Genomic DNA, 22,370 nt, shown 5'->3' with positions numbered 1-22,370 from the left:
AGTAGATCACGGCTGGACAGATTTCTAGAAGAACGAAAGCGTCGTAATGGTAGGTCAGCCGTTCTTTTTGTTCTTCTTCTTCTACTGCCTTGATATATGGCGCATACCCACGACGGGGTTTGGTCATTGTTCTGGTGGACGGCCAATTGTCCTACACATACTGAATTAGTGCATAAAGTAATTGTCAACAAAACAAAAACATAAGATTTAAGATCACAAAAGTTATTGAACCAAAAAAATACTAAGCGAAAATTTGGATGTTTGTAAATTTGGATGAGGGTGGAATTGAATTCTCGAACCTCTTTGTCTTCTGCCTCATGCAGATTGTTGGCCGTGCGAGAAAACCAATATTAACAATCTCGGCCATGCATTTTTATTTTCAACTTAGATTTTTACATTGGTGCTATCTTTATGAAATGCTCCCACAATAACGCCATAGAAATTGATTGCATTCAGGGCTACTATTTATGTCTTTAGTGTCATGAAGTCCAGATCGGACCATCATCGTCCACTGGTGTTTTGAAGATCACGCGGAATTTCCAGCTACGGCCTGAAGTACAGACGTTTGTTTGAGCGGTGACTCAAAATATGTTTACTTTTGAAGAGTGGGAGATTTATAAAGCAATTTATTTTTACTTTCGCACTGAGAAGTGCGATATTTTGAATACTTTTGCAACTCTGCACAGGTGAGAAAGAATTCCATTTCAAGCTCAATGCAGCGTCACATCCTTCGTCTTAAAAGGCTAAACAACGCATTTACGAGCAGTTTGGTTTCGTATGTTTTTTAAAAAGAATCGAAACTTTATCTATTGTTGCCAGCATCGAGGGTACGTACACATGCTTCACTTGGGGTGGTGGTGTCAACGTGCCACACCAGCCTTCAACACCCCTTAGGGGTGCGCACAGCTAGGACAGTGTGAAAAAGATGATAAATAAAAGTGTACGTTCATGATTGAATTTATTCCAACTCTTATTTTCTGCTGTTGCGGTTCCCCAATATTACCATAGTCAGTACTTGGCTTGATTTCAATAGTCGCCCTAATTGGCAGAGAAAATATCAATTTTTCTTTTTTTAGGAGCAGTTGTATACTTTTGATCTGAATGCTGCAAGTAATGATAAATGTCAGCCGTCCAGCAGTTTGAATAATATAAGTATGATTGCAAAAAAGCACGAGAAAGCCTCTATGCGGGCAGGCAGGCAGGCTTGCAGGCTTCCAGGCGAGCAGTAGCAGCAAGCAGCAGCAGCTGAAAAAAATAATACTACGAGAACACATTCAGTAATTGAGGACAGGGAAGATGAATATGAAAGAAGCCTAATCTTCTAAACTAATAGTTACTAGCGCTATCCAAGTGATATATCTTTCAACAAAAATATGTTGAGCACAAACTGTAGTGCAGGTGCCTTCTGCAATAAAGGCCCACCCGCTTCCCCTAAAAAAGCAACCCCTAATTCTCATCTTACGCTATATGGCACTTTCAGGTGTTAGCATCAACATTATGTGATCAAGAAAAGGCGGCAGTGTGCAGGAAAGAAATCTGCGTGTCTTAATAACACCATGGTGTCCGGAATAGATCAATTATGAAGAAACAATAAGGCGTCAGAGTGCAGGAAAGAACTCCGCGTTTTTATTAGCACCATGGCGTCCGGACTAGATCAGATAAGAAATCAGATTACTGTAGTGGTCGCTTTGAACTGCTTCCTTTACTAGTTGGGGGGCGTGGCAGATCATATCGATGTGATTGGTCGCGTTGAATAGAGTAACCGCATCGCTTCCCAAGAGGTAGCCAGTCACTCTGGGACTCGCCTTCCAGCCTAGTTTGCCTTCAGAGTCTGACCAAAGAAGGTCACACTTGGTCCCCCTACAGGGGCACCTCCTGCTTGCGGTCCATGGCTCAGAAGTCCAGAGTTTGGATAGATGGTGACAGACCTCCATGAACGCAAAAAATTTTGCCATCGATGACAGCACACAAAGGCAGGTATTCCAAGGACCCTGCAGCAACGCCACACAACAAGGCAATTGTAATTTCGCAACCACTCATCACAAAAGCCGCATAGCATCGAAACATGTCGGCTGTCGTGGTTTCCCCTGATCAGTGTTATGCGGTCTGGGTAGCGTAAATTGATGGCTAGCAGCAAACGAAATATCTCTACACTGTGAAAGCTCTGGTCGACAAAGTCTCCCATGAAGATGTAGTTGCTACTGGGGACCTCTCCACCAACTTCGAACAGTTCTTGCAGGTCATAAAACTGGCCGTGGATATCACCACATACGTTGACTGGTGAGTCCACCATCTGCAAGTTAGTCAATTTGATAAGAGTTTCCCGGGCTTTGCGCACACTAACTTCTACCCGGACTCAATAAGGAATTCGCACCTTCGCTGTTGCTCGATCTGGCTGGGCAGATTAGTGCTGTCACCCATGCCTCCACACATTTTCTTTGCGGTGTGATTGAAATCTGCTTACCGGTCTAAATACGAGGCTGGAAGCAGCCGAAGTACGTTGCCGAGTAAATCACGGGGGGGACAGATTTCTGGAAGAACGAAAACTTTGTAATGGTAAACCGCCATTCTTGTTGTTGTTCTTCTTCTTTTTCTACTACCTTGATATATGGCATACACCCACGACGGGGGTTTGGTCATCGTTCAGTTGGACTGCCAATTGTCCTACACATACTGAATTAGTGCATAAAGTAATTGTCAACAAAACAAAAACATAAGATTTAAGATCAAAAAAGTTATTGAAACGAAAAAACATACGAAGCGAAAATTTGGATGTTTGTAAATTTGGATGAGGGTGGAATTGAATTCTCGAACCTCTTTGTCTTCTGCCCCATGCAGATTGTTGGCTGTGAGAGAAAACCAATATTAACAATCTCGGCCATGCATTTTTATTTTCAACTTAGATTTTTACAATGGTGCTATCATTATGAAATGCTCCCACAATAACGCCATAGAAATTGATTGCACTCAGGGCTAGTATTTATGGCTTTAGTGTCATGAAGACAAAATCGGACCATCATCGTCCACTGGCGTTTTGAAGATCACGCGGAATTTCCAGCTACGGCCTGAAGTATAGACGTTTGTTTGAGCAGTGACTCAAAATATGTTTACTTTTGAAGTGTGGGAGATTTATAAAGCAATTTATTTTTGCTTTCGCAATGAGAAGTGCGATATTTTAAATACTTTTGCAACTCTGCACAGGTGAGAAAGAATTCCATTTCAAGCTCAATACAGCGTCACATCCTTCATCTTAAATGGCTAAACAACGCATTTACGAGCAGTTTGGTTTTGTATGTTTTTAAAAAAGAATCGAAACATTATCTATTGTTGCCAGCATCGAGGGCACGTACACATGCTTCACTTGGGATGGTGGTGTCAACGTGCCACACCGGCTTTCCAACACCCCTTAGGGGTGCCCACAGCAAGGACAGTGCGAAAAAGATGATAAATAAAAGTGTACGTTCATGATTGAATTTATTCCGACTCATTTTCTGCTGTTGCGGTTCCCCAATATTACCATAGTCAGTACTTGGGTTGATTTCAATATTCGCCCTAATTGGCAGAGAAATTATCAATTTTTCTTTTTTAGGAGCAGTTGTATACTTTTGATCTGAATGCTGCAAGTAATGATAAATATCAGCCGTCCAGCAGTTTGAATAATATAGGTATGTCTGCAAAAAAGCACGAGAAAGCCTCTATGCAGGCAGGCAGGCAGGCGTGCAGGCGAGCAGTAGCAGCAAGCAGCAGCAGCTGAAAAAAATAATACTACGAGAACACATTCAGTAATTGAGGACGGGGAAGATGAACATGAAAGAAGCCAAATCTGAACTAATGGTTACTAGCGCTATCCAAGTGATATAGCTTTCAAGAAAAATATGTTGAGCACAAACTGTAGTACTGGTAATTTCTGCAATAAAGGCCCACCCGCTTCCCCTAAAAAAGCAACCCTTAATTCTCATCTTACGCTATATGGCACTTTCAGGTGTTAGCATCAAAATTATGTGATCAAGAAAAGGCGGCAGTGTGCAGGAAAGAAATTTGCGTTTCTTAATAACACCATGGTGTCCGGAATAGATCAATTATGAAGAAACAATAAGGCGTCAGAGTGCAGGAAAGAACCCCGCGTTTTTATTAACACCATAGCGTCCGGACTAGATCAGATAAGAAATCAGATTACTGTAGTGGTCGCTTTGAACTGCTTCCTTTACTAGTTGGGGGGCGTGGCAGATCACATCGATGTGATTGGTCGCGTTGAATAGAGTAACCGCATCGCTTCCCAAGAAGTAGCCAGTCACTCTGGGACTCGCCTTCCAGCCTAGTTTGCCTCCAGAGTCTGACCAAAGAAGGTCACACTTGGTCCCCCTACAGGGGCACCTCCTGCTTGCGGTCCATGGCTCAGAAGTCCAGAGTTTGGATAGATGGTGACAGACCTCCATGAACGCAGAAAATTTTGCCATCGATGACAGCACACAAAGGCAGGTAGTCCAAGGACCCTGCAGCAACGCCACACAACAAGGCAATTGTAATTTCGCAACCACTCATCACAAAAGCCGCATAGCATCGAAACATGTCGGCTGTCGTGGTTTCCCCTGATCAGTGTGATGCGTTCTGGGTAGCGTAAATTGATGGCTAGCAGCAAACGAAATATCTCTACACTGTGAAAGCTCTGGTCGACAAAGTTTTCCATGAAGATGTAGTTGCTACTGGGGACCTCTCCACCAACTTCGAACAGTTCTTGTAGGTCATAAAACTGGCCGTGGATATCACCACATACGTTGACTGGTGAGTCCACCATCTGCAAGTTAGTCAATTTGATAAGAGTTTCCCGGGCTTTGCGCACACTAACTTGTCCTCGAACTCAATAAGGAATTCGCACCTTCGCTGTTGCTCGATCTGGCTGTACAGATTAGTGCTGTCACCCATGCCTCCGCACATTTTCTTTGCTGTGTGATTGAAATCTGCTTACCGGTCTAAATATGAGGCAGGAAGCAGCCGAAGCACGTTGCCGAGTAGATCACGGCTGGACAGATTTCTGGAAGAACGAAAACCTCGTAATGGTAGGTCAGCCGTTCTTGTTGTTCTTCTTCTTCTACTGCCTTGATATATGGCACATACCCACGACGGGGTTTTGGTCATTGTTCTGGTGGACGGCCAATTGTCCTACACATACTGAATTAGTGCATAAAGTAATTGTCAACAAAACAAAAACATAAGATTTAAGATCACAAAAGTTATTGAAACGAAAAAACATACGAAGCGAAAATTTGGATGTTTGTAAATTTGGATTAGGGTGGAATTGAATTCTCGAACCTCTTTGTCTTCTGCGTCATGCAGATTGTTGGCCGTGCAAGAAAACCAATATTAACAATCTCGGCCATGCATTTTTATTTTCAACTTAGATTTTTACAATGGTGCTATCATTATGAAATGCTCCCACAATAACGCCATAGAAATTGATTGCACTCAGGGCTAGTATTTATGGCTTTAGTGTCATGAAGACAAAATCGGACCATCATCGTCCACTGGCGTTTTGAAGATCACGCGGAATTTCCAGCTACGGCCTGAAGTATAGACGTTTGTTTGAGCAGTGACTCAAAATATGTTTACTTTTGAAGTGTGGGAGATTTATAAAGCAATTTATTTTTGCTTTCGCAATGAGAAGTGCGATATTTTAAATACTTTTGCAACTCTGCACAGGTGAGAAAGAATTCCATTTCAAGCTCAATACAGCGTCATATCCTTCATCTTAAATGGCTAAACAACGCATTTACGAGCAGTTTGGTTTTGTATGTTTTTTAAAAAGAATCGAAACATTATCTATTGTTGCCAGCATCGAGGGCACGTACACATGCTTCACTTGGGATGGTGGTGTCAACGTGCCACACCGGCTTTCCAACACCCCTTAGGGGTGCCCACAGCAAGGACAGTGCGAAAAAGATGATAAATAAAAGTGTACGTTCATGATTGAATTTATTCCGACTCATTTTCTGCTGTTGCGGTTCCCCAATATTACCATAGTCAGTACTTGGCTTGATATCAATATTCGCCCTAATTGGCAGAGAAAATATCAATTTTTCTTTTTTAGGAGCAGTTGTATACTTTTGATCTGAATGCTGCAAGTAATGATAAATATCAGCCGTCCAGCAGTTTGAATAATATAAGTATGTCTGCAAAAAAGCACGAGAAAGCCTCTATGCAGGCAGGCAGGCAGGCTTGCAGGCGAGCAGTAGCAGCAAGCAGCAGCAGCTGAAAAAAATAATACTACGAGAACACATTCAATAATTGAGGACGGGGAAGATGAACATGAGTGAAGCCAAATCTGAACTAATGGTTACTAGCGCTATCCAAGTGATATAGCTTTCAAGAAAAATATGTTGAGCACAAACTGTAGTACTGGTACCTTCTGCAATAAAGGCCCACCCGCTTCCCCTAAAAAAGCAACCCTTAATTCTCATCTTACGCTATATGGCACTTTAAGGTGTTAGCATCAAAATTATGTGATCAAGAAAAGGCGGCAGTGTGCTGGAAAGAAATCTGCGTGTCTTAATAACACCATGGTGTCCGGAATAGATCAATTATGAAGAAACAATAAGGCGTCAGAGTGCAGGAAAGAACTCCGCGTTTTTATTAACACCATGGCGTCCGGACTAGATCAGATAAGAAATCAGATTACTGTAGTGGTCGCTTTGAACTGCTTCCTTTACTAGTTGGGGGGCGTGGCAGATCATATCGATGTGATTGGTCGCGTTGAATAGAGTAACCGCATCGCTTCCCAAGAGGTAGCCAGTCACTCTGGGACTCGCCTTCCAGCCTAGTTTGCCTCCAGAGTCTCACCAACGAAGGTCACACTTGGTCCCCCTACAGGGGCACCTCCTGCTTGCGGTCCATAGCTCAGAAGTCCAGAGTTTGGATAGATGGTGACAGACCTCCATGAACGCAGAAAATCTTGCCATCGATGAGAGCACACAAAGGCAGGTAGTCCAAGGACCCTGCAGCAACGCCACACAACAAGGCAATTATAATTTCGCAACCACTCATCACAAAAGCCGCACCGCATCGAAACATGTCGGCTCTCGTGGTTTCCCCTGATCAGTGTGATGCGTTCTGGGTAGCGTAAATTGATTGCGAGCAGCAAACGAAATGTCTCTACACTGTGAATGTTCTGGTCGACAAAGCCTCCCAGGAAGATGTAGTTGCTACTGGGGACCTCTCCACCAACTTTGAACAGTTCTTGCAGGTCATAAAACTGGCCGTGGATATCACCACATACGTTGACTGGTGAGTCCACCATCTGCAAGTTAGTCAATTTGATAAGAGTTTCCCGGGCTTTGCGCACACTAACTTGTCCTCGGACTCAATAAGGAATTCGCACCTTCGCTGTTGCTCGATCTGGCTGTACAGATTAGTGCTGTCACCCATGCCTCCGCACATTTTCTTTGCGGTCTGATTGAAATCTACTTACCGGTCTAAATATGAGACTGGAAGCAGCCGGAGCACGTTGCCGAGTAGATCACGGCTGGACAGATTTCTAGAAGAACGAAAGCGTCGTAATGGTAGGTCAGCCGTTCTTGTTGTTCTTCTTCTACTGCCTTGATATATGGCACATACCCACGACGGGGTTTGGTCATTGTTCTGGTGGACGGCCAATTGTCCTACACATACTGAATTAGTGCATAAAGTAATTGTCAACAAAACAAAAACATAAGATTTAAGATCACAAAAGTTATTGAACCAAAAAAAATACTAAGCGAAAATTTGGATGTTTGTAAATTTGGATGAGGGTGGAATTGAATTCTCGAACCTCTTTGTCTTCTGCCTCATGCAGATTGTTGGCCGTGCGGGAAAACCAATATTAACAATCTCGGCCATGCATTTTTATTTTCAACTTAGATTTTTACATTGGTGCTATCTTTATGAAATGCTCCCACAATAACGCCATAGAAATTGATTGCATTCAGGGCTACTATTTATGTCTTTAGTGTCATGAAGTCCAGATCGGACCATCATCGTCCACTGGTGTTTTGAAGATCACGCGGAATTTCCAGCTACGGCCTGAAGTACAGACGTTTGTTTGAGCGGTGACTCAAAATATGTTTACTTTTGAAGAGTGGGAGATTTATAAAGCAATTTATTTTTACTTTCGCACTGAGAAGTGCGATATTTTGAATACTTTTGCAACTCTGCACAGGTGAGAAAGAATTCCATTTCAAGCTCAATACAGCGTCACATCCTTCGTCTTAAAAGGCTAAACAACGCATTTACGAGCAGTTTGGTTTCGTATGTTTTTTAAAAAGAATCGAAACTTTATCTATTGTTGCCAGCATCGAGGGTACGTACACATGCTTCACTTGGAGTGGTGGTGTCAACGTGCCAACCCAGCCTTCAACACCCCTTAGGGGTGCGCACAGCAAGGACAGTGTGAAAAAGATGATAAATAAAAGTGTACGTTCATGATTGAATTTATTCCAACTCTTATTTTCTGCTGTTGCGGTTCCCCAATATTACCATAGTCAGTACTTGGCTTGATTTCAATAGTCGCCCTAATTGGCAGAGAAAATATCAATTTTTCTTTTTTTAGGAGCAGTTGTATACTTTTGATCTGAATGCTGCAAGTAATGATAAATGTCAGCCGTCCAGCAGTTTGAATAATATAAGTATGTCTGCAAAAAAGCACGAGAAAGCCTCTATGCGGGCAGGCAGGCAGGCTTGCAGGCTTCCAGGCGAGCAGTAGCAGCAAGCAGCAGCAGCTGAAAAAAATAATACTACGAGAACACATTCAGTAATTGAGGACAGGGAAGATGAATATGAAAGAAGCCTAATCTTCTAAACTAATAGTTACTAGCGCTATCCAAGTGATATATCTTTCAACAAAAATATGTTGAGCACAAACTGTAGTGCAGGTGCCTTCTGCAATAAAGGCCCACCCGCTTCCCCTAAAAAAGCAACCCCTAATTCTCATCTTACGCTATATGGCACTTTCAGGTGTTAGCATCAAAATTATGTGATCAAGAAAAGGCGGCAGTGTGCAGGAAAGAAATCTGCGTGTCTTAATAACACCATGGTGTCCAGAATAGATCAATTATGAAGAAACAATAAGGCGTCAGAGTGCAGGAAAGAACTCCGCGTTTTTATTAACACCATGGCGTCCGGACTAGATCAGATAAGAAATCAGATTACTGTAGTGGTCGCTTTGAACTGCTTCCTTTACTAGTTGGGGGGCGTGGCAGATCATATCGATGTGTTTGGTCGCGTTGAATAGAGTGACCGCATCGCTTCCCATGAGGTAGCCAGTCACTCTGGGACTCGTCTTCCAGCCTAGTTTGCCTCCAGAGTCTGACCAAAGAAGGTCACACTTGGTCCCCTTACAGGGGCACCTCCTGCTTGCGCTCCATGGCTCAGAAGTCCAGAGTTTGGATAGATGGTGACAGACCTCCATGAACGCAGAAAATTTTGCCATCGATGACAGCACACAAAGGCAGGTAGTCCAAGGACCCTGCAGCAACGCCACACAACAAGGCAATTGTAATTTCGCAACCACTCATCACAAAAGCCGCATAGCATCGAAACATGTCGGCTGTCGTGGTTTCCCCTGATCAGTGTGATGCGTTCTGGGTAGCGTAAATTGATGGCGAGCAGCAAACGAAATGTCTCTACACTGTGAAAGTTCTGGTGGACAAAGCCTCCCAGGAAGATGTAGTTGCTACTGGGGACCTCTCCACCAACTTTTAACAGTTCTTGCAGGTCATAAAACTGGCCGTGGATATCACCACATACGTTGACTGGTGAGTCCGCCATCTGCAAGTTAGTCAATTTGATAAGAGTTTCCCGGGCTTTGCGCACACTAACTTGTCCTCGAACTCAATAAGGAATTCGCACCTTCGCTGTTGCTCGATCTGGCTGTACAGATTAGTGCTGTCACCCATGCCTCCGCACATTTTCTTTGCTGTGTGATTGAAATCTGCTTACCGGTCTAAATATGAGGCAGGAAGCAGCCGAAGCACGTTGCCGAGTAGATCACGGCTGGACAGATTTCTGGAAGACCGAAAACCTCGTAATGGTAGGTCAGCCGTTCTTGTTGTTCTTCTTCTTCTACTGCCTTGATATATGGCACATACCCACGACGGGGTTTTGGTCATTGTTCTGGTGGACGGCCAATTGTCCTACACATACTGAATTAGTGCATAAAGTAATTGTCAACAAAACAAAAACATAACATTTAAGATCACAAAAGTTATTGAAACGAAAAAACATACGAAGCGAAAATTTGGATGTTTGTAAATTTGGATTAGGGTGGAATTGAATTCTAGAACCTCTTTGTCTTCTGCGTCATGCAGATTGTTGGCCGTGCAAGAAAACCAATATTAACAATCTCGGCCATGCATTTTTATTTTCAACTTTGATTTTTACATTGGTGTTATCTTTATGAAATGCTCCCACAATAACGCCATAGAAATTGATTTCACTCAGGGCTAGTATTTATGGCTTTAGTGTCATGAAGTCAAAATCGGACCATCATCGTCCACTGGCATTTTGAAGATCACGCGGAATTTCCAGCTACGGCCTGAAGTATAGACGTTTGTTTGAGCGGTGACTCAAAATATGTTTACTTTTGAAGTGTGGGAGATTTATAAAGCAATTTATTTTTACTTTCGCACTGAGAAGTGCGATATTTTGAATACTTTTGCAACTCTGCACAGGTGAGAAAGAATTCCATTTCAAGCTCAATACAGCGTCACATCCTTCGTCTTAAATGGCTAAACAACGCATTTACGAGCAGTCTGGTTTCGTATGTTTTTTAAAAAGAATCGAATCATTATCTATTGTTGCCAGCATCGAGGGCACGTACACATGCTTCACTTTGGGTGGTGGAGTCAACGTGCCACACCGGCTTTTCAACACCCCTTAGGGGTGCCCACAGCAAGGACAGTGTGAAAAAGATGATAAATAAAAGTGTGCGTTCATGATTGAATTTATTCCAACTCTTATTTTCTGCTGTTGCGGTTCCCCAATATTACCATAGTCAATACTTGGCTTGATTTCAATATTCACCCTAATTGGCAGAGAAAATATCAATTTTTCTTTTTTTAAGAGCAGTTGTATACTTTTGATCTGAATGCTGCAAGTAATGATAGATGTCAGCCGTCCAGCAGTTTGAATAATATAATTATGACTGCAAAAATGCACGAGAAAGCCTCTATGAAGGCAGGCAGGCAGGCTTGTAGGCTTGCAGGCGAGCAGTAGCAGCAAGCAGCAGCAGCTGAAAAAAAAAATAATACTACGAGAACACATTCAGTTACTGAGGACGGGGAAGATGAATATGAAAGAAGCCTAATCTTCTAAACTAATGTTTACTAGCGCTATCCAAGTGATATATCTTTCAAGAATAAAATGTTGAGCACGAACTGTAGTACAGGTACCTTCTGCAATAAAGGCCCACCCGCTTCCCTAAAAAAGCAACCCTTAATTCTCATCTTACGATATATGGCACTTTCAGGTGTTAGCATCAAAGTTATGTGATCAAAAAAAGGCGGCAGTGTGCAGGAAAGAAATCTGCGTTTCTTAATAACACCATGGTGTCCGGAATAGATCAGTTATGAAGAAACAATAAGGCGTCAGAGTGCAGGAAAGAACTCCGCGTTTTTATTAATACCATGGCGTCCGGACTAGATCAGATAAGAAATCAGATTACTGTAGTGGTCGCTTTGAACTGCTTCCTTTACTAGTTGGGGGGCGTGGCAGATCATATCGATGTGATTGGTCGCGTTGAATAGAGTGACCGCATCGCTTCCCAAGAGGTAGCCAGTCACTCTGGGACTCGTCTTACAGCCTAGTTTGCCTCCAGAGTCTGACCAAAGAAGGTCACACTTGGTCCCCCTACAGGGGCACCTCCTGCTTGCGGTCCATGGCTCAGAAGTCCAGAGTTTGGATAGATGGTGACAGACCTCCATGAACGCAGAAAATCTTGCCATCGATGACAGCACACAAAGGCAGGTAGTCCAAGGACTCTGCAGCAACGCCACACAACAAGGCTATTGTAATTTCGCAACTACTCATCACAAAAGCCGCACCGCATCGAAACATGTCGGCTCTCGTGGTTTCCCCTGATCAGTGTGATGCGTTCTGGGTAGCGTAAATTGATGGCTAGCAGCAAACGAAATGTCTCTACACTGTGAAAGCTCTGGTCGACAGTCTCCCATGAAGATGTAGTTGCTACTGGGGACCTCTCCACCAACTTCGAACAGTTCTTGCAGGTCATAAAACTGGCCGTGGATATCACCACATACGTTGACTGGTGAGTCCACCATCTGCAAGTTAGTCAATTTGATAAGAGTTTCCAGGGCTTTGCGCACACTAACTTCTACCCGGACTCAATAAGGAATTCGCACCTTCGCTGTTGCTCGATCTGGCTGGGCAGATTAGTGCTGTCACCCACGCCTCCACACATTTTCTTTGCTGTGTGGTTGAAATCTGCTTACCGGTTTAAATATGAGGCAGGAAGCAGCCGAAGCACGTTGCCGAGTAGATCACGGCTGGACAGATTTCTGGAAGACCGAAAACCTCGTAATGGTAGGTCAGCCGTTCTTGTTGTTCTTCTTCTTCTTCTGCCTTGATATATGGCACATACCCACGTCGGGGTTTTGGTCATTGATCTGGTGGACGGCCAATTGTCCTACACATACTGAATTAGTGCATAAAGTAATTGTCAACAAAACAAAAACATAAGATTTAAGATCACAAAAGTTATTGAAACGAAAAAACATACGAAGCGAAAATTTGGATGTTTGTAAATTTGGATTAGGGTGGAATTGAATTCTCGAACCTCTTTGTCTTCTGCGTCATGCAGATTGTTGGCCGTGCAAGAAAACCAATATTAACAATCTCGGCCATGCATTTTTATTTTCAACTTAGATTTTTACAATGGTGCTATCATTATGAAATGCTCCCACAATAACGCCAAATAAATTGATTGCACTCAGGGCTAGTATTTATGGCTTTAGTGTCATGAAGACAAAATCGGACCATCATCGTCCACTGGCGTTTTGAAGATCACGCGGAATTTCCAGCTACGGCCTGAAGTATAGACGTTTGTTTGAGCAGTGACTCAAAATATGTTTACTTTTGAAGTGTGGGAGATTTATAAAGCAATTTATTTTTGCTTTCGCATTGAGAAGTGCGATATTTTAAATACTTTTGCAACTCTGCACAGGTGAGAAAGAATTCCATTTCAAGCTCAATACAGCGTCACATCCTTCATCTTAAATGGCTAAACAACGCATTTACGAGCAGTTTGGTTTTGTATGTTTTTTAAAAAGAATAGAAACATTATCTATTGTTGCCAGCATCGAGGGCACGTACACATGCTTCACTTGGGATGGTGGTGTCAACGTGCCACATCGGCTTTCCAACACCCCTTAGGGGTGCCCACAGCAAGGACAGTGCGAAAAAGATGATAAATAAAAGTGTACGTTCATGATTGAATTTATTCCGACTCATTTTCTGCTGTTGCGGTTCCCCAATATTACCATAGTCAGTACTTGGCTTGATATCAATATTCGCCCTAATTGGCAGAGAAAATATCAATTTTTCTTTTTTAGGAGCAGTTGTATACTTTTGATCTGAATGCTGCAAGTAATGATAAAAATCAGCCGTCCAGCAGTTTGAATAATATAGGTATGTCTGCAAAAAAGCACGAGAAAGCCTCTATGCAGGCAGACAGGCAGGCTTGCAGGCGAGCAGTAGCAGCAAGCAGCAGCAGCTGAAAAAAATAATACTACGAGAACACATTCAGTTTTGAGGACGGGGAAGATGAACATGAAAGAAGCCAAATCTGAACTAATGGTTACTAGCGCTATCCAAGTGATATAGCTTTCAAGAAAAATATGTTGAGCACAAACTGTAGTACTGGTACCTTCTGCAATAAAGGCCCACCCGCTTCCCCTAAAAAAGCAACCCTTAATTCTCATCTTACGCTATATGGCACTTTCAGGTGTTAGCGTCAAAATTATGTGATCAAGAAAAGGCGGCAGTGTGCTGGAAAGAAATCTGCGTGTCTTAATAACACCATGGTGTCCGGAATAGATCAATTATGAAGAAACAATAAGGCGTCAGAGTGCAGGAAAGAACTCCGCGTTTTTATTAACACCATGGCGTCCGGACTAGATCAGAGAAGAAATCAGATTACTGTAGAGGTCGCTTTGAACTGCTTCCTTTACTAGTTGGGGGGCGTGGCAGATCATATCGATGTGATTGGTCGCGTTGAATAGAGTAACCGCATCGCTTCCCAAGAAGTAGCCAGTCACTCTGGGACTCGCCTTCCAGCCTAGTTTGCCTCCAGAGTCTGACCAAAGAAGGTCACACTTGGTCCCGCTACAGGGGCACCTCCTGCTTGCGGTCCATGGCTCAGAAGTCCAGAGTTTGTATAGATGGTGAAAGACCTCCATGAACGCAGAAAATTTTGCCATCGATGACAGCACACAAAGGCAGGTAGTCCAAGGACCCTGCAGCAATGCCACACAACAAGGCAATTGTAATTTCGCAACCACTCATCACAAAAGCCGCACCGCATCGAAACATGTCGGCTGTCGTGGTTTCCCCTGATCAGTGTGATGCGTTCTGGGTAGCGTAAATTGATGGCTAGCCGCAAACGAAATGTCTCTACACTGTGAAAGCTCTGGTCGACAAAGTCTCCCATGAAGATGTAGTTGCTACTGGGGACCTCTCCACCAACTTCGAACAGATCTTGTAGGTCATAAAACTGGCCGTGGATATCACCACATACGTTGACTGGTGAGTCCACCATCTGCAAGTTAGTCAATTTGATAAGAGTTTCCCGGGCTTTGCGCACACTAACTTGTCCTCGAACTCAATAATGAATTCGCACCTTCGCTGTTGCTCGATCTGGCTGTACAGATTAGTGCTGTCACCCATGCCTCCGCACATTTTCTTTGCTGTGTGATTGAAATCTGCTTACCGGTCTGAATATGAGGCAGGAAGCAGCCGAAGCACGTTGCCGAGTAGATCACGGCTGGACAGATTTCTGGAAGACCGAAAACCTCGTAATGGTAGGTCAGCCGTTCTTGTTGTTCTTCTTCTTCTACTGCCTTGATATATGGCACATACCCACGATGGGGTTTTGGTCATTGTTCTGGTGGACGGCCAATTGTCCTACACATACTGAATTAGTGCATTAAGTAATTGTCAACAAAACAAAAACATAAGATTTAAGATCACAAAAGTTATTAAAACGAAAAAACATACGAAGCGAAAATTTGGATGTTTGTAAATTTGGATGAGGGTGGAATTGAATTCTCGAACCTCTTTGTCTTCTGCGTCATGCAGATTGTTGGCCGTGCAAGAAAACCAATATTAACAATCTCGGCCATGCATTTTTATTTTCAACTTTGATTTTTACATTCGTGCTATCTTTTTGAAATGCTCCCACAATAACGCCATAGAAATTGATTTCACTCAGGGCTAGTATTTATGGCTTTAGTGTCATGAAGTCAAAATCGGACCATCATCGTCCACTGGCATTTTGAACATTACGCGGAATTTCCAGCTACGGCTTGAAGTATAGACGTTTGTTTGAGCGGTGACTCAAAATATGTTTACTTTTGAAGTGTGGGAGATTTATAAAGCAATTTATTTTTACTTTCGCACTGAGAAGTGCGATATTTTGAATACTTTTGCAACTCTGCACAGGTGAGAAAGAATTCCATTTCAAGCTCAATACAGCGTCACATCCTTCGTCTTAAATGGCTAAACAACGCATTTACGAGCAGTCTGGTTTCGTATGTTTTTTAAAAAGAATCGAATCATTATCTATTGTTGCCAGCATCGAGGGCACGTACACATGCTTCACTTTGGGTGGTGGAGTCAACGTGCCACACCGGCTTTTCAACACCCCTTAGGGGTGCGCACAGCAAGGACAGTGTGAAAAAGATGATAAATAAAAGTGTACGTTCATGATTGAATTTATTCCAACTCTTATTTTCTGCTGTTGCGGTTCCCCAATATTACCATAGTCAGTACTTGGCTTGATTTCAATAGTCGCCCTAATTGGCAGAGAAAATATCAATTTTTCTTTTTTAGGAGCAGTTGTATACTTTTGATCTGAATGCTGCAAGTAATGATAGATGTCAGCCGTCCAGCAGTTTGAATAATATAAGTATGTCTGCAAAAAAGCACGAGAAAGCCTCTATGCAGGCAGGCACGCAGGCTTGCAGGCTTCCAGGCGAGCAGTAGCAGCAAGCAGCAGCAGCTGAAAAAAATAATACTACGAGAACACATTCAGTAATTGAGGACAGGGAAGATGAATATGAAAGAAGCCTAATCATCTAAACTAATGGTTACTAGCGCTATCCAAGTGATATATCTTTCAAGAAAAATATGTTGAGCACAATCTGTAGTGCAGGTGCCTTCTGCAATAAAGGCCCACCCACTTCCCCTAAAAAAGCAACCCCTAATTCTCATCTTACGCTATATGGCACTTTCAGGTATTAGCATCAAAATTATGTGATCAAGAAAAGGCGGCAGTGTGCAGGAAAGAAATCTGCGTTTCTTAATAACACCATGGTGTCCGGAATAGATCAGTTATGAAGAAACAATAAGGCGTCAGAGTGCAGGAAAGAACTCCGCGTTTTTATTAACACCATGGCGTCCGGACTAGATCAGATAAGAAATCAGATTACTGTAGTGGTCGCTTTGAACTGCTTCCTTTACTAGTTGGGGGGCGTGGCAGATCATATCGATGTGATTGGTCGCGTTGAATAGAGTGACCGCAACGCTTGCCAAGAGGTAGCCAGTCACTCTTGGACTCGTCTTACAGCCTAGTTTGCCTCCAGAGTCTGACCAAAGAAGGTCACACTTGGTCCCCCTACAGGGGCACCTCCTGCTTGCGGTCCATGGCACAGAAGTCCAGAGTTTGGATAGATGGTGGCAGACCTCCATGAACGCAGAAAATTTTGCCATCGATGACAGCACACAAAGGCAGGTAGTCCAAGGACCCTGCAGCAACGCCACACAACAAGGCAATTGTAATTTCGCAACCACTCATCACAAAAGCCGCACCGCATCGAAACATGTCGGCTGTCGTGGTTTCCCCTGATCAGTGTGATGCGTTCTGGGTAGCGTAAATTGATGGCTAGCCGCAAACGAAATGTCTCTACACTGTGAAAGCTCTGGTCGACAAAGTCTCCCATGAAGATGTAGTTGCTACTGGGGACCTCTCCACCAACTTCGAACAGATCTTGTAGGTCATAAAACTGGCCGTGGATATCACCACATACGTTGACTGGTGAGTCCACCATCTGCAAGTTAGTCAATTTGATAAGAGTTTCCCGGGCTTTGCGCACACTAACTTGTCCTCGAACTCAATAAGGAATTCGCACCTTCGCTGTTGCTCGATCTGGCTGTACAGATTAGTGCTGTCACCCATGCCTCCGCACATTTTCTTTGCTGTGTGATTGAAATCTGCTTACCGGTCTAAATATGAGGCAGGAAGCAGCCGAAGCACGTTGCCGAGTAGATCACGGCTGGACAGATTTCTGGAAGACCGAAAACCTCGTAATGGTAGGTCAGCCGTTCTTGTTGTTCTTCTTCTTCTACTGCCTTGATATATGGCACATACCCACGATGGGGTTTTGGTCATTGTTCTGGTGGACGGCCAATTGTCCTACACATACTGAATTAGTGCATAAAGTAATTGTCAACAAAACAAAAACATAAGATTTAAGATCACAAAAGTTATTGAAACGAAAAAACATACGAAGCGAAAATTTGGATGTTTGTAAATTTGGATGAGGGTGGAATTGAATTCTCGAACCTCTTTGTCTTCTGCGTCATGCAGATTGTTGGCCGTGCAAGAAAACCAATATTAACAATCTCGGCCATGCATTTTTATTTTCAACTTTGATTTTTACATTCGTGCTATCTTTATGAAATGCTCCCACAATAACGCCATAGAAATTGATTTCACTCAGGGCTAGTATTTATGGCTTTAGTGTCATGAAGTCAAAATCGGACCATCATCGTCCACTGGCATTTTGAACATTACGCGGAATTTCCAGCTACGGCCTGAAGTATAGACATTTGTTTGAGCGGTGACTCAAAATATGTTTACTTTTGAAGTGTGGGAGATTTATAAAGCAATTTATTTTTACTTTCGCACTGAGAAGTGCGATATTTTGAATACTTTTGCAACTCTGCACAGGTGAGAAAGAATTCCATTTCAAGCTCAATACAGCGTCACATCCTTCGTCTTAAATGGCTAAACAACGCATTTACGAGCAGTCTGGTTTCGTATGTTTTTTAAAAAGAATCGAATCATTATCTATTGTTGCCGGCATCGAGGGCACGTACACATGCTTCACTTTGGGTGGTGGAGTCAACGTGCCACACCGGCTTTTCAACACCCCTTAGGGGGGCCCACAGCAAGGACAGTGTGAAAAAGATGATAAATAAAAGTGTACGTTCATGATTGAATTTATTCCAACTCTTATTTTCTGCTGTTGCGGTTCCCCAATATTACCATAGTCAATACTTGGCTTGATTTCAATATTCACCCTTATTGACAGAGAAAATATCAATTTTTCTTTTTTTAAGAGCAGTTGTATACTTTTGATCTGAATGCTGCAAGTAATGATAGATGTCAGCCGTCCAGCAGTTTGAATAATATAATTATGACTGCAAAAATGCACGAGAAAGCCTCTATGCAGGCAGGCAGGCAGGCTTGTAGGCTTGCAGGCGAGCAGTAGCAGCAAGCAGCAGCAGCTGAAAAAAAAAAATAATACTACGAGAACCCATTCAGTAATTGAGGACGGGGAAGATGAATATGAAAGAAACCTAATCTTCTAAACTAATGGTTACTAGCGCCATCCAAGTGATATATCTTTCAAGAATAATATGTTGAACACGAACTGTAGTACAGGTACCTTCTGCAATTAAGGCCCACCCGCTTCCCTAAAAAAGCAACCCTTAATTCTCATCTTACGATATATGGCACTTTCAGGTGTTAGCATCAAAGTTATGTGATCAAAAAAAGGCGGCAGTGTGCAGGAAAGAAATCTGCGTGTCTTAATAACACCATGGTGTCCGGAATAGATCAATTATGAAGAAACAATAAGGCGTCAGAGTGCAGGAAAGAACTCCGCGTTTTTATTAACACCATGGCGTCCGGACTAGATCAGATAAGAAATCAGATTACTGTAGTGGTCGCTTTGAACTGCTTCCTTTACTAGTTGGGGGGCGTGGCAGATCATATCGATGTGTTTGGTCGCGTTGAATAGAGTGACCGCATCGCTTCCCAAGAGGTAGCCAGTCACTCTGGGACTCGTCTTCCAGCCTAGTTTGCCTCCAGAGTCTGACCAAAGAAGGTCACACTTGGTCCCCCTACAGGGGCACCTCCTGCTTGCGCTCCACGCTCAGAAGTCCAGAGTTTGGATAGATGGTGACAGACCTCCATGAACGCAGAAAATTTTGCCATCGATGACAGCACACAAAGGCAGGTAGTCCAAGGACCCTGCAGCAACGCCACACAACAAGGCAATTGTAATTTCGCAACCACTCATCACAAAAGCCGCATAGCATCGAAACATGTCGGCTGTCGTGGTTTCCCCTGATCAGTGTGATGCGTTCTGGGTAGCGTAAATTGATGGCGAGCAGCAAACGAAATGTCTCTACACTGTGAAAGTTCTGGTCGACAAAGCCTCCCAGGAAGATGTAGTTGCTACTGGGGACCTCTCCACCAACTTTGAACAGTTCTTGCAGGTCATAAAACTGGCCGTGGATATCACCACATACGTTGACTGGTGAGTCCGCCATCTGCAAGTTAGTCAATTTGATAAGAGTTTCCCGGGCTTTGCGCACACTAACTTGTCCTCGGACTCAATAAGGAATTCGCACCTTCGCTGTTGCTCGATCTGGCTGTACAGATTAGTGCTGTCACCCATGCCTCCGCACATTTTCTTTGCGGTCTGATTGAAATCTACTTACCGGTCTAAATATGAGACTGGAAGCAGCCGGAGCACGTTGCCGAGTAGATCACGGCTGGACAGATTTCTAGAAGAACGAAAGCGTCGTAATGGTAGGTCAGCCGTTCTTGTTGTTCTTCTTCTTCTACTGCCTTGATATATGGCACATACCCACGACGGGGTTTGGTCATTGTTCTGGTGGACGGCCAATTGTCCTACACATACTGAATTAGTGCATAAAGTAATTGTCAACAAAACAAAAACATAAGATTTAAGATCACAAAAGTTATTGAACCAAAAAAAATACTAAGCTAAAATTTGGATGTTTGTAAATTTGGATGAGGGTGGAATTGAATTCTCGAACCTCTTTGTCTTCTGCCTCATGCAGATTGTTGGCCGTGCGGGAAAACCAATATTAACAATCTCGGCCATGCATTTTTATTTTCAACTTAGATTTTTACATTGGTGCTATCTTTATCAAATGCTCCCACAATAACGCCATAGAAATTGATTTCACTCAGGGCTAGTATTTATGGCTTTAGTGTCATGAAGTCAAAATCGGACCATCATCTTCCACTGGCATTTTGAAGATCACGCGGAATTTCCAGCTACGGCCTTAATAATAGACGTTTGTTTGAGCGGTGACTCAAAATATGTTTACTTTTGAAGTGTGGGAGATTTATAAAGCAATTTATTTTTACTTTCGCACTGAGAAGTGCGATATTTTGAATACTTTCGCAACTCTGCACAGGTGAGAAAGAATTCCATTTCAAGCTCAATACAGCGTCACATCCTTCGTCTTAAATGGCTAAACAACGCATTTACGAGCAGACTGGTTTCGTATGTTTTTTAAAAAGAATCGAATCATTATCTATTGTTGCCAGCATCGAGGGCACGTACACATGCTTCACTTGGGGTGGTGGTGTCAACGTGCCACACCGGCTTTTCAACACCCCTTAGGGGTGCCCACAGCAAGGACAGTGTGAAAAAGATGATAAATAAAAGTGTACGTTCATGATTGAATTTATTCCAACTCTTATTTTCTGCTGTTGCGGTTCCCCAATATTACCATACTCAGTACTTGGCTTGATTTCAATATTCGCCCTAATTGGCAGAGAAAATATCAATTTTTCTTTTTTTAGGAGCAGTTGTATACTTTTGATCTGAATGCTGCAAGTAATGATAAATGTCAGCCGTCCAGCAGTTTGAATAATATAAGTATGTCTGCAAAAAAGCACGAGAAAGCCTCTATGCAGGCAGGCACGCAGGCTTGCAGGCTTCCAGGCGAGCAGTAGCAGCAAGCAGCAGCAGCTGAAAAAAATAATACTACGAGAACATATTCAGTAATTGAGGACAGGGAAGATGAATATGAAAGAAGCCTAATCTTCTAAACTAATGGTTACTAGCGCTATCCAAGTGATATATCTTTCAAGAAAAATATGTTGAGCACAAACTGTAGTGCAGGTGCCTTCTGCAATAAAAGCCCACCCGCTTCCCCTAAAAAAGCAACCCCTAATTCTCATCTTACGCTATATGGCACTTTCAGGTGTTAGCATCAAAATTATGTGACCAAGAAAAGGCGGCAGTGTGCAGGAAAGAAATCTGCGTGTCTTAATAACACCATGGTGTCCGGAATAGATCAGTTATCAAGAAACGATAAGGCATGAGAGTGCAGGAAAGAACTCTACTTTTTTATTATCACCATGACGTCCGGACTAGATCAGATAAGAAATGAGATTACTGTAGTGGTCGCTTTGAACTGCTTCCTTTACTAGTTGGGGGGCGTGGCAGATCATATCGATGTGTTTGGTCGCGTTGAATAGAGTGACCGCATCGCTTCCCAAGAGGTAGCCAGTCACTCTGGGACTCGTCTTCCAGCCTAGTTTGCCTCCAGAGTCTCACCAACGAAGGTCACACTTGGTCCCCCTACAGGGGCACCTCCTGCTTGCGGTCCATGGCTCAGAAGTCCAGAGCTTGGATAGATGGTGACAGACCTCCATGAACGCAGAAAATCTTGCCATCGATGACAGCACACAAAGGCAGGTAGTCCAAGGACCCTGCAGCAACGCCACACAACAAGGCAATTATAATTTCGCAACCACTCATCACAAAAGCCGCACCGCATCGAAACATGTCGGCTCTCGTGGTTTCCCCTGATCAGTGTGGTGCGTTCTGGGTAGCGTAAATTGATGGCGAGCAGCAAACGAAATGTCTCTACACTGTGAAAGTTCTGGTCGTCAAAGTCTCCCAGGAAGATGTAGTTGCTACTGGGGACCTCTCCACCAACTTCGAACAGATCTTGTAGGTCATAAAACTGGCCGTGGATATCACCACATACGTTGACTGGTGAGTCCACCATCTGCAAGTTAGTCAATTTGATAAGAGTTTCCCGGGCTTTGC

General features: G+C 43.2%; 5 pseudogenes; all 5 read right to left on the bottom strand.

The window, feature by feature from the left end:
- Positions 1 to 1,649: 1,649 nt before the first annotated feature.
- Positions 1,650 to 2,433, bottom strand: LOC146184181 (serine/threonine-protein phosphatase 4 catalytic subunit B pseudogene; annotated as a pseudogene).
- Positions 2,434 to 4,151: 1,718 nt separating this feature from the next.
- Positions 4,152 to 4,923, bottom strand: LOC146184180 (serine/threonine-protein phosphatase 4 catalytic subunit B pseudogene; annotated as a pseudogene).
- Positions 4,924 to 6,647: 1,724 nt separating this feature from the next.
- Positions 6,648 to 7,431, bottom strand: LOC146184179 (serine/threonine-protein phosphatase 4 catalytic subunit B pseudogene; annotated as a pseudogene).
- A 4,232-nt stretch (positions 7,432 to 11,663) lies between these two features.
- LOC146184178 (serine/threonine-protein phosphatase 4 catalytic subunit B pseudogene) lies at positions 11,664 to 12,445 on the bottom strand (annotated as a pseudogene).
- A 1,711-nt stretch (positions 12,446 to 14,156) lies between these two features.
- LOC146184177 (serine/threonine-protein phosphatase 4 catalytic subunit B pseudogene) lies at positions 14,157 to 14,928 on the bottom strand (annotated as a pseudogene).
- Between the last annotated feature and the right edge of the window lie 7,442 nt (positions 14,929 to 22,370).

This window comes from Amblyomma maculatum, chromosome 7, assembly GCF_055883805.1.
Source record: "Amblyomma maculatum isolate TAMU_Amacu chromosome 7, ASM5588380v1, whole genome shotgun sequence".
NCBI classification, from domain to species: Eukaryota; Metazoa; Arthropoda; class Arachnida; order Ixodida; family Ixodidae; genus Amblyomma; species Amblyomma maculatum.
This window is presented reverse-complemented; position numbering and strand designations above follow the sequence as displayed.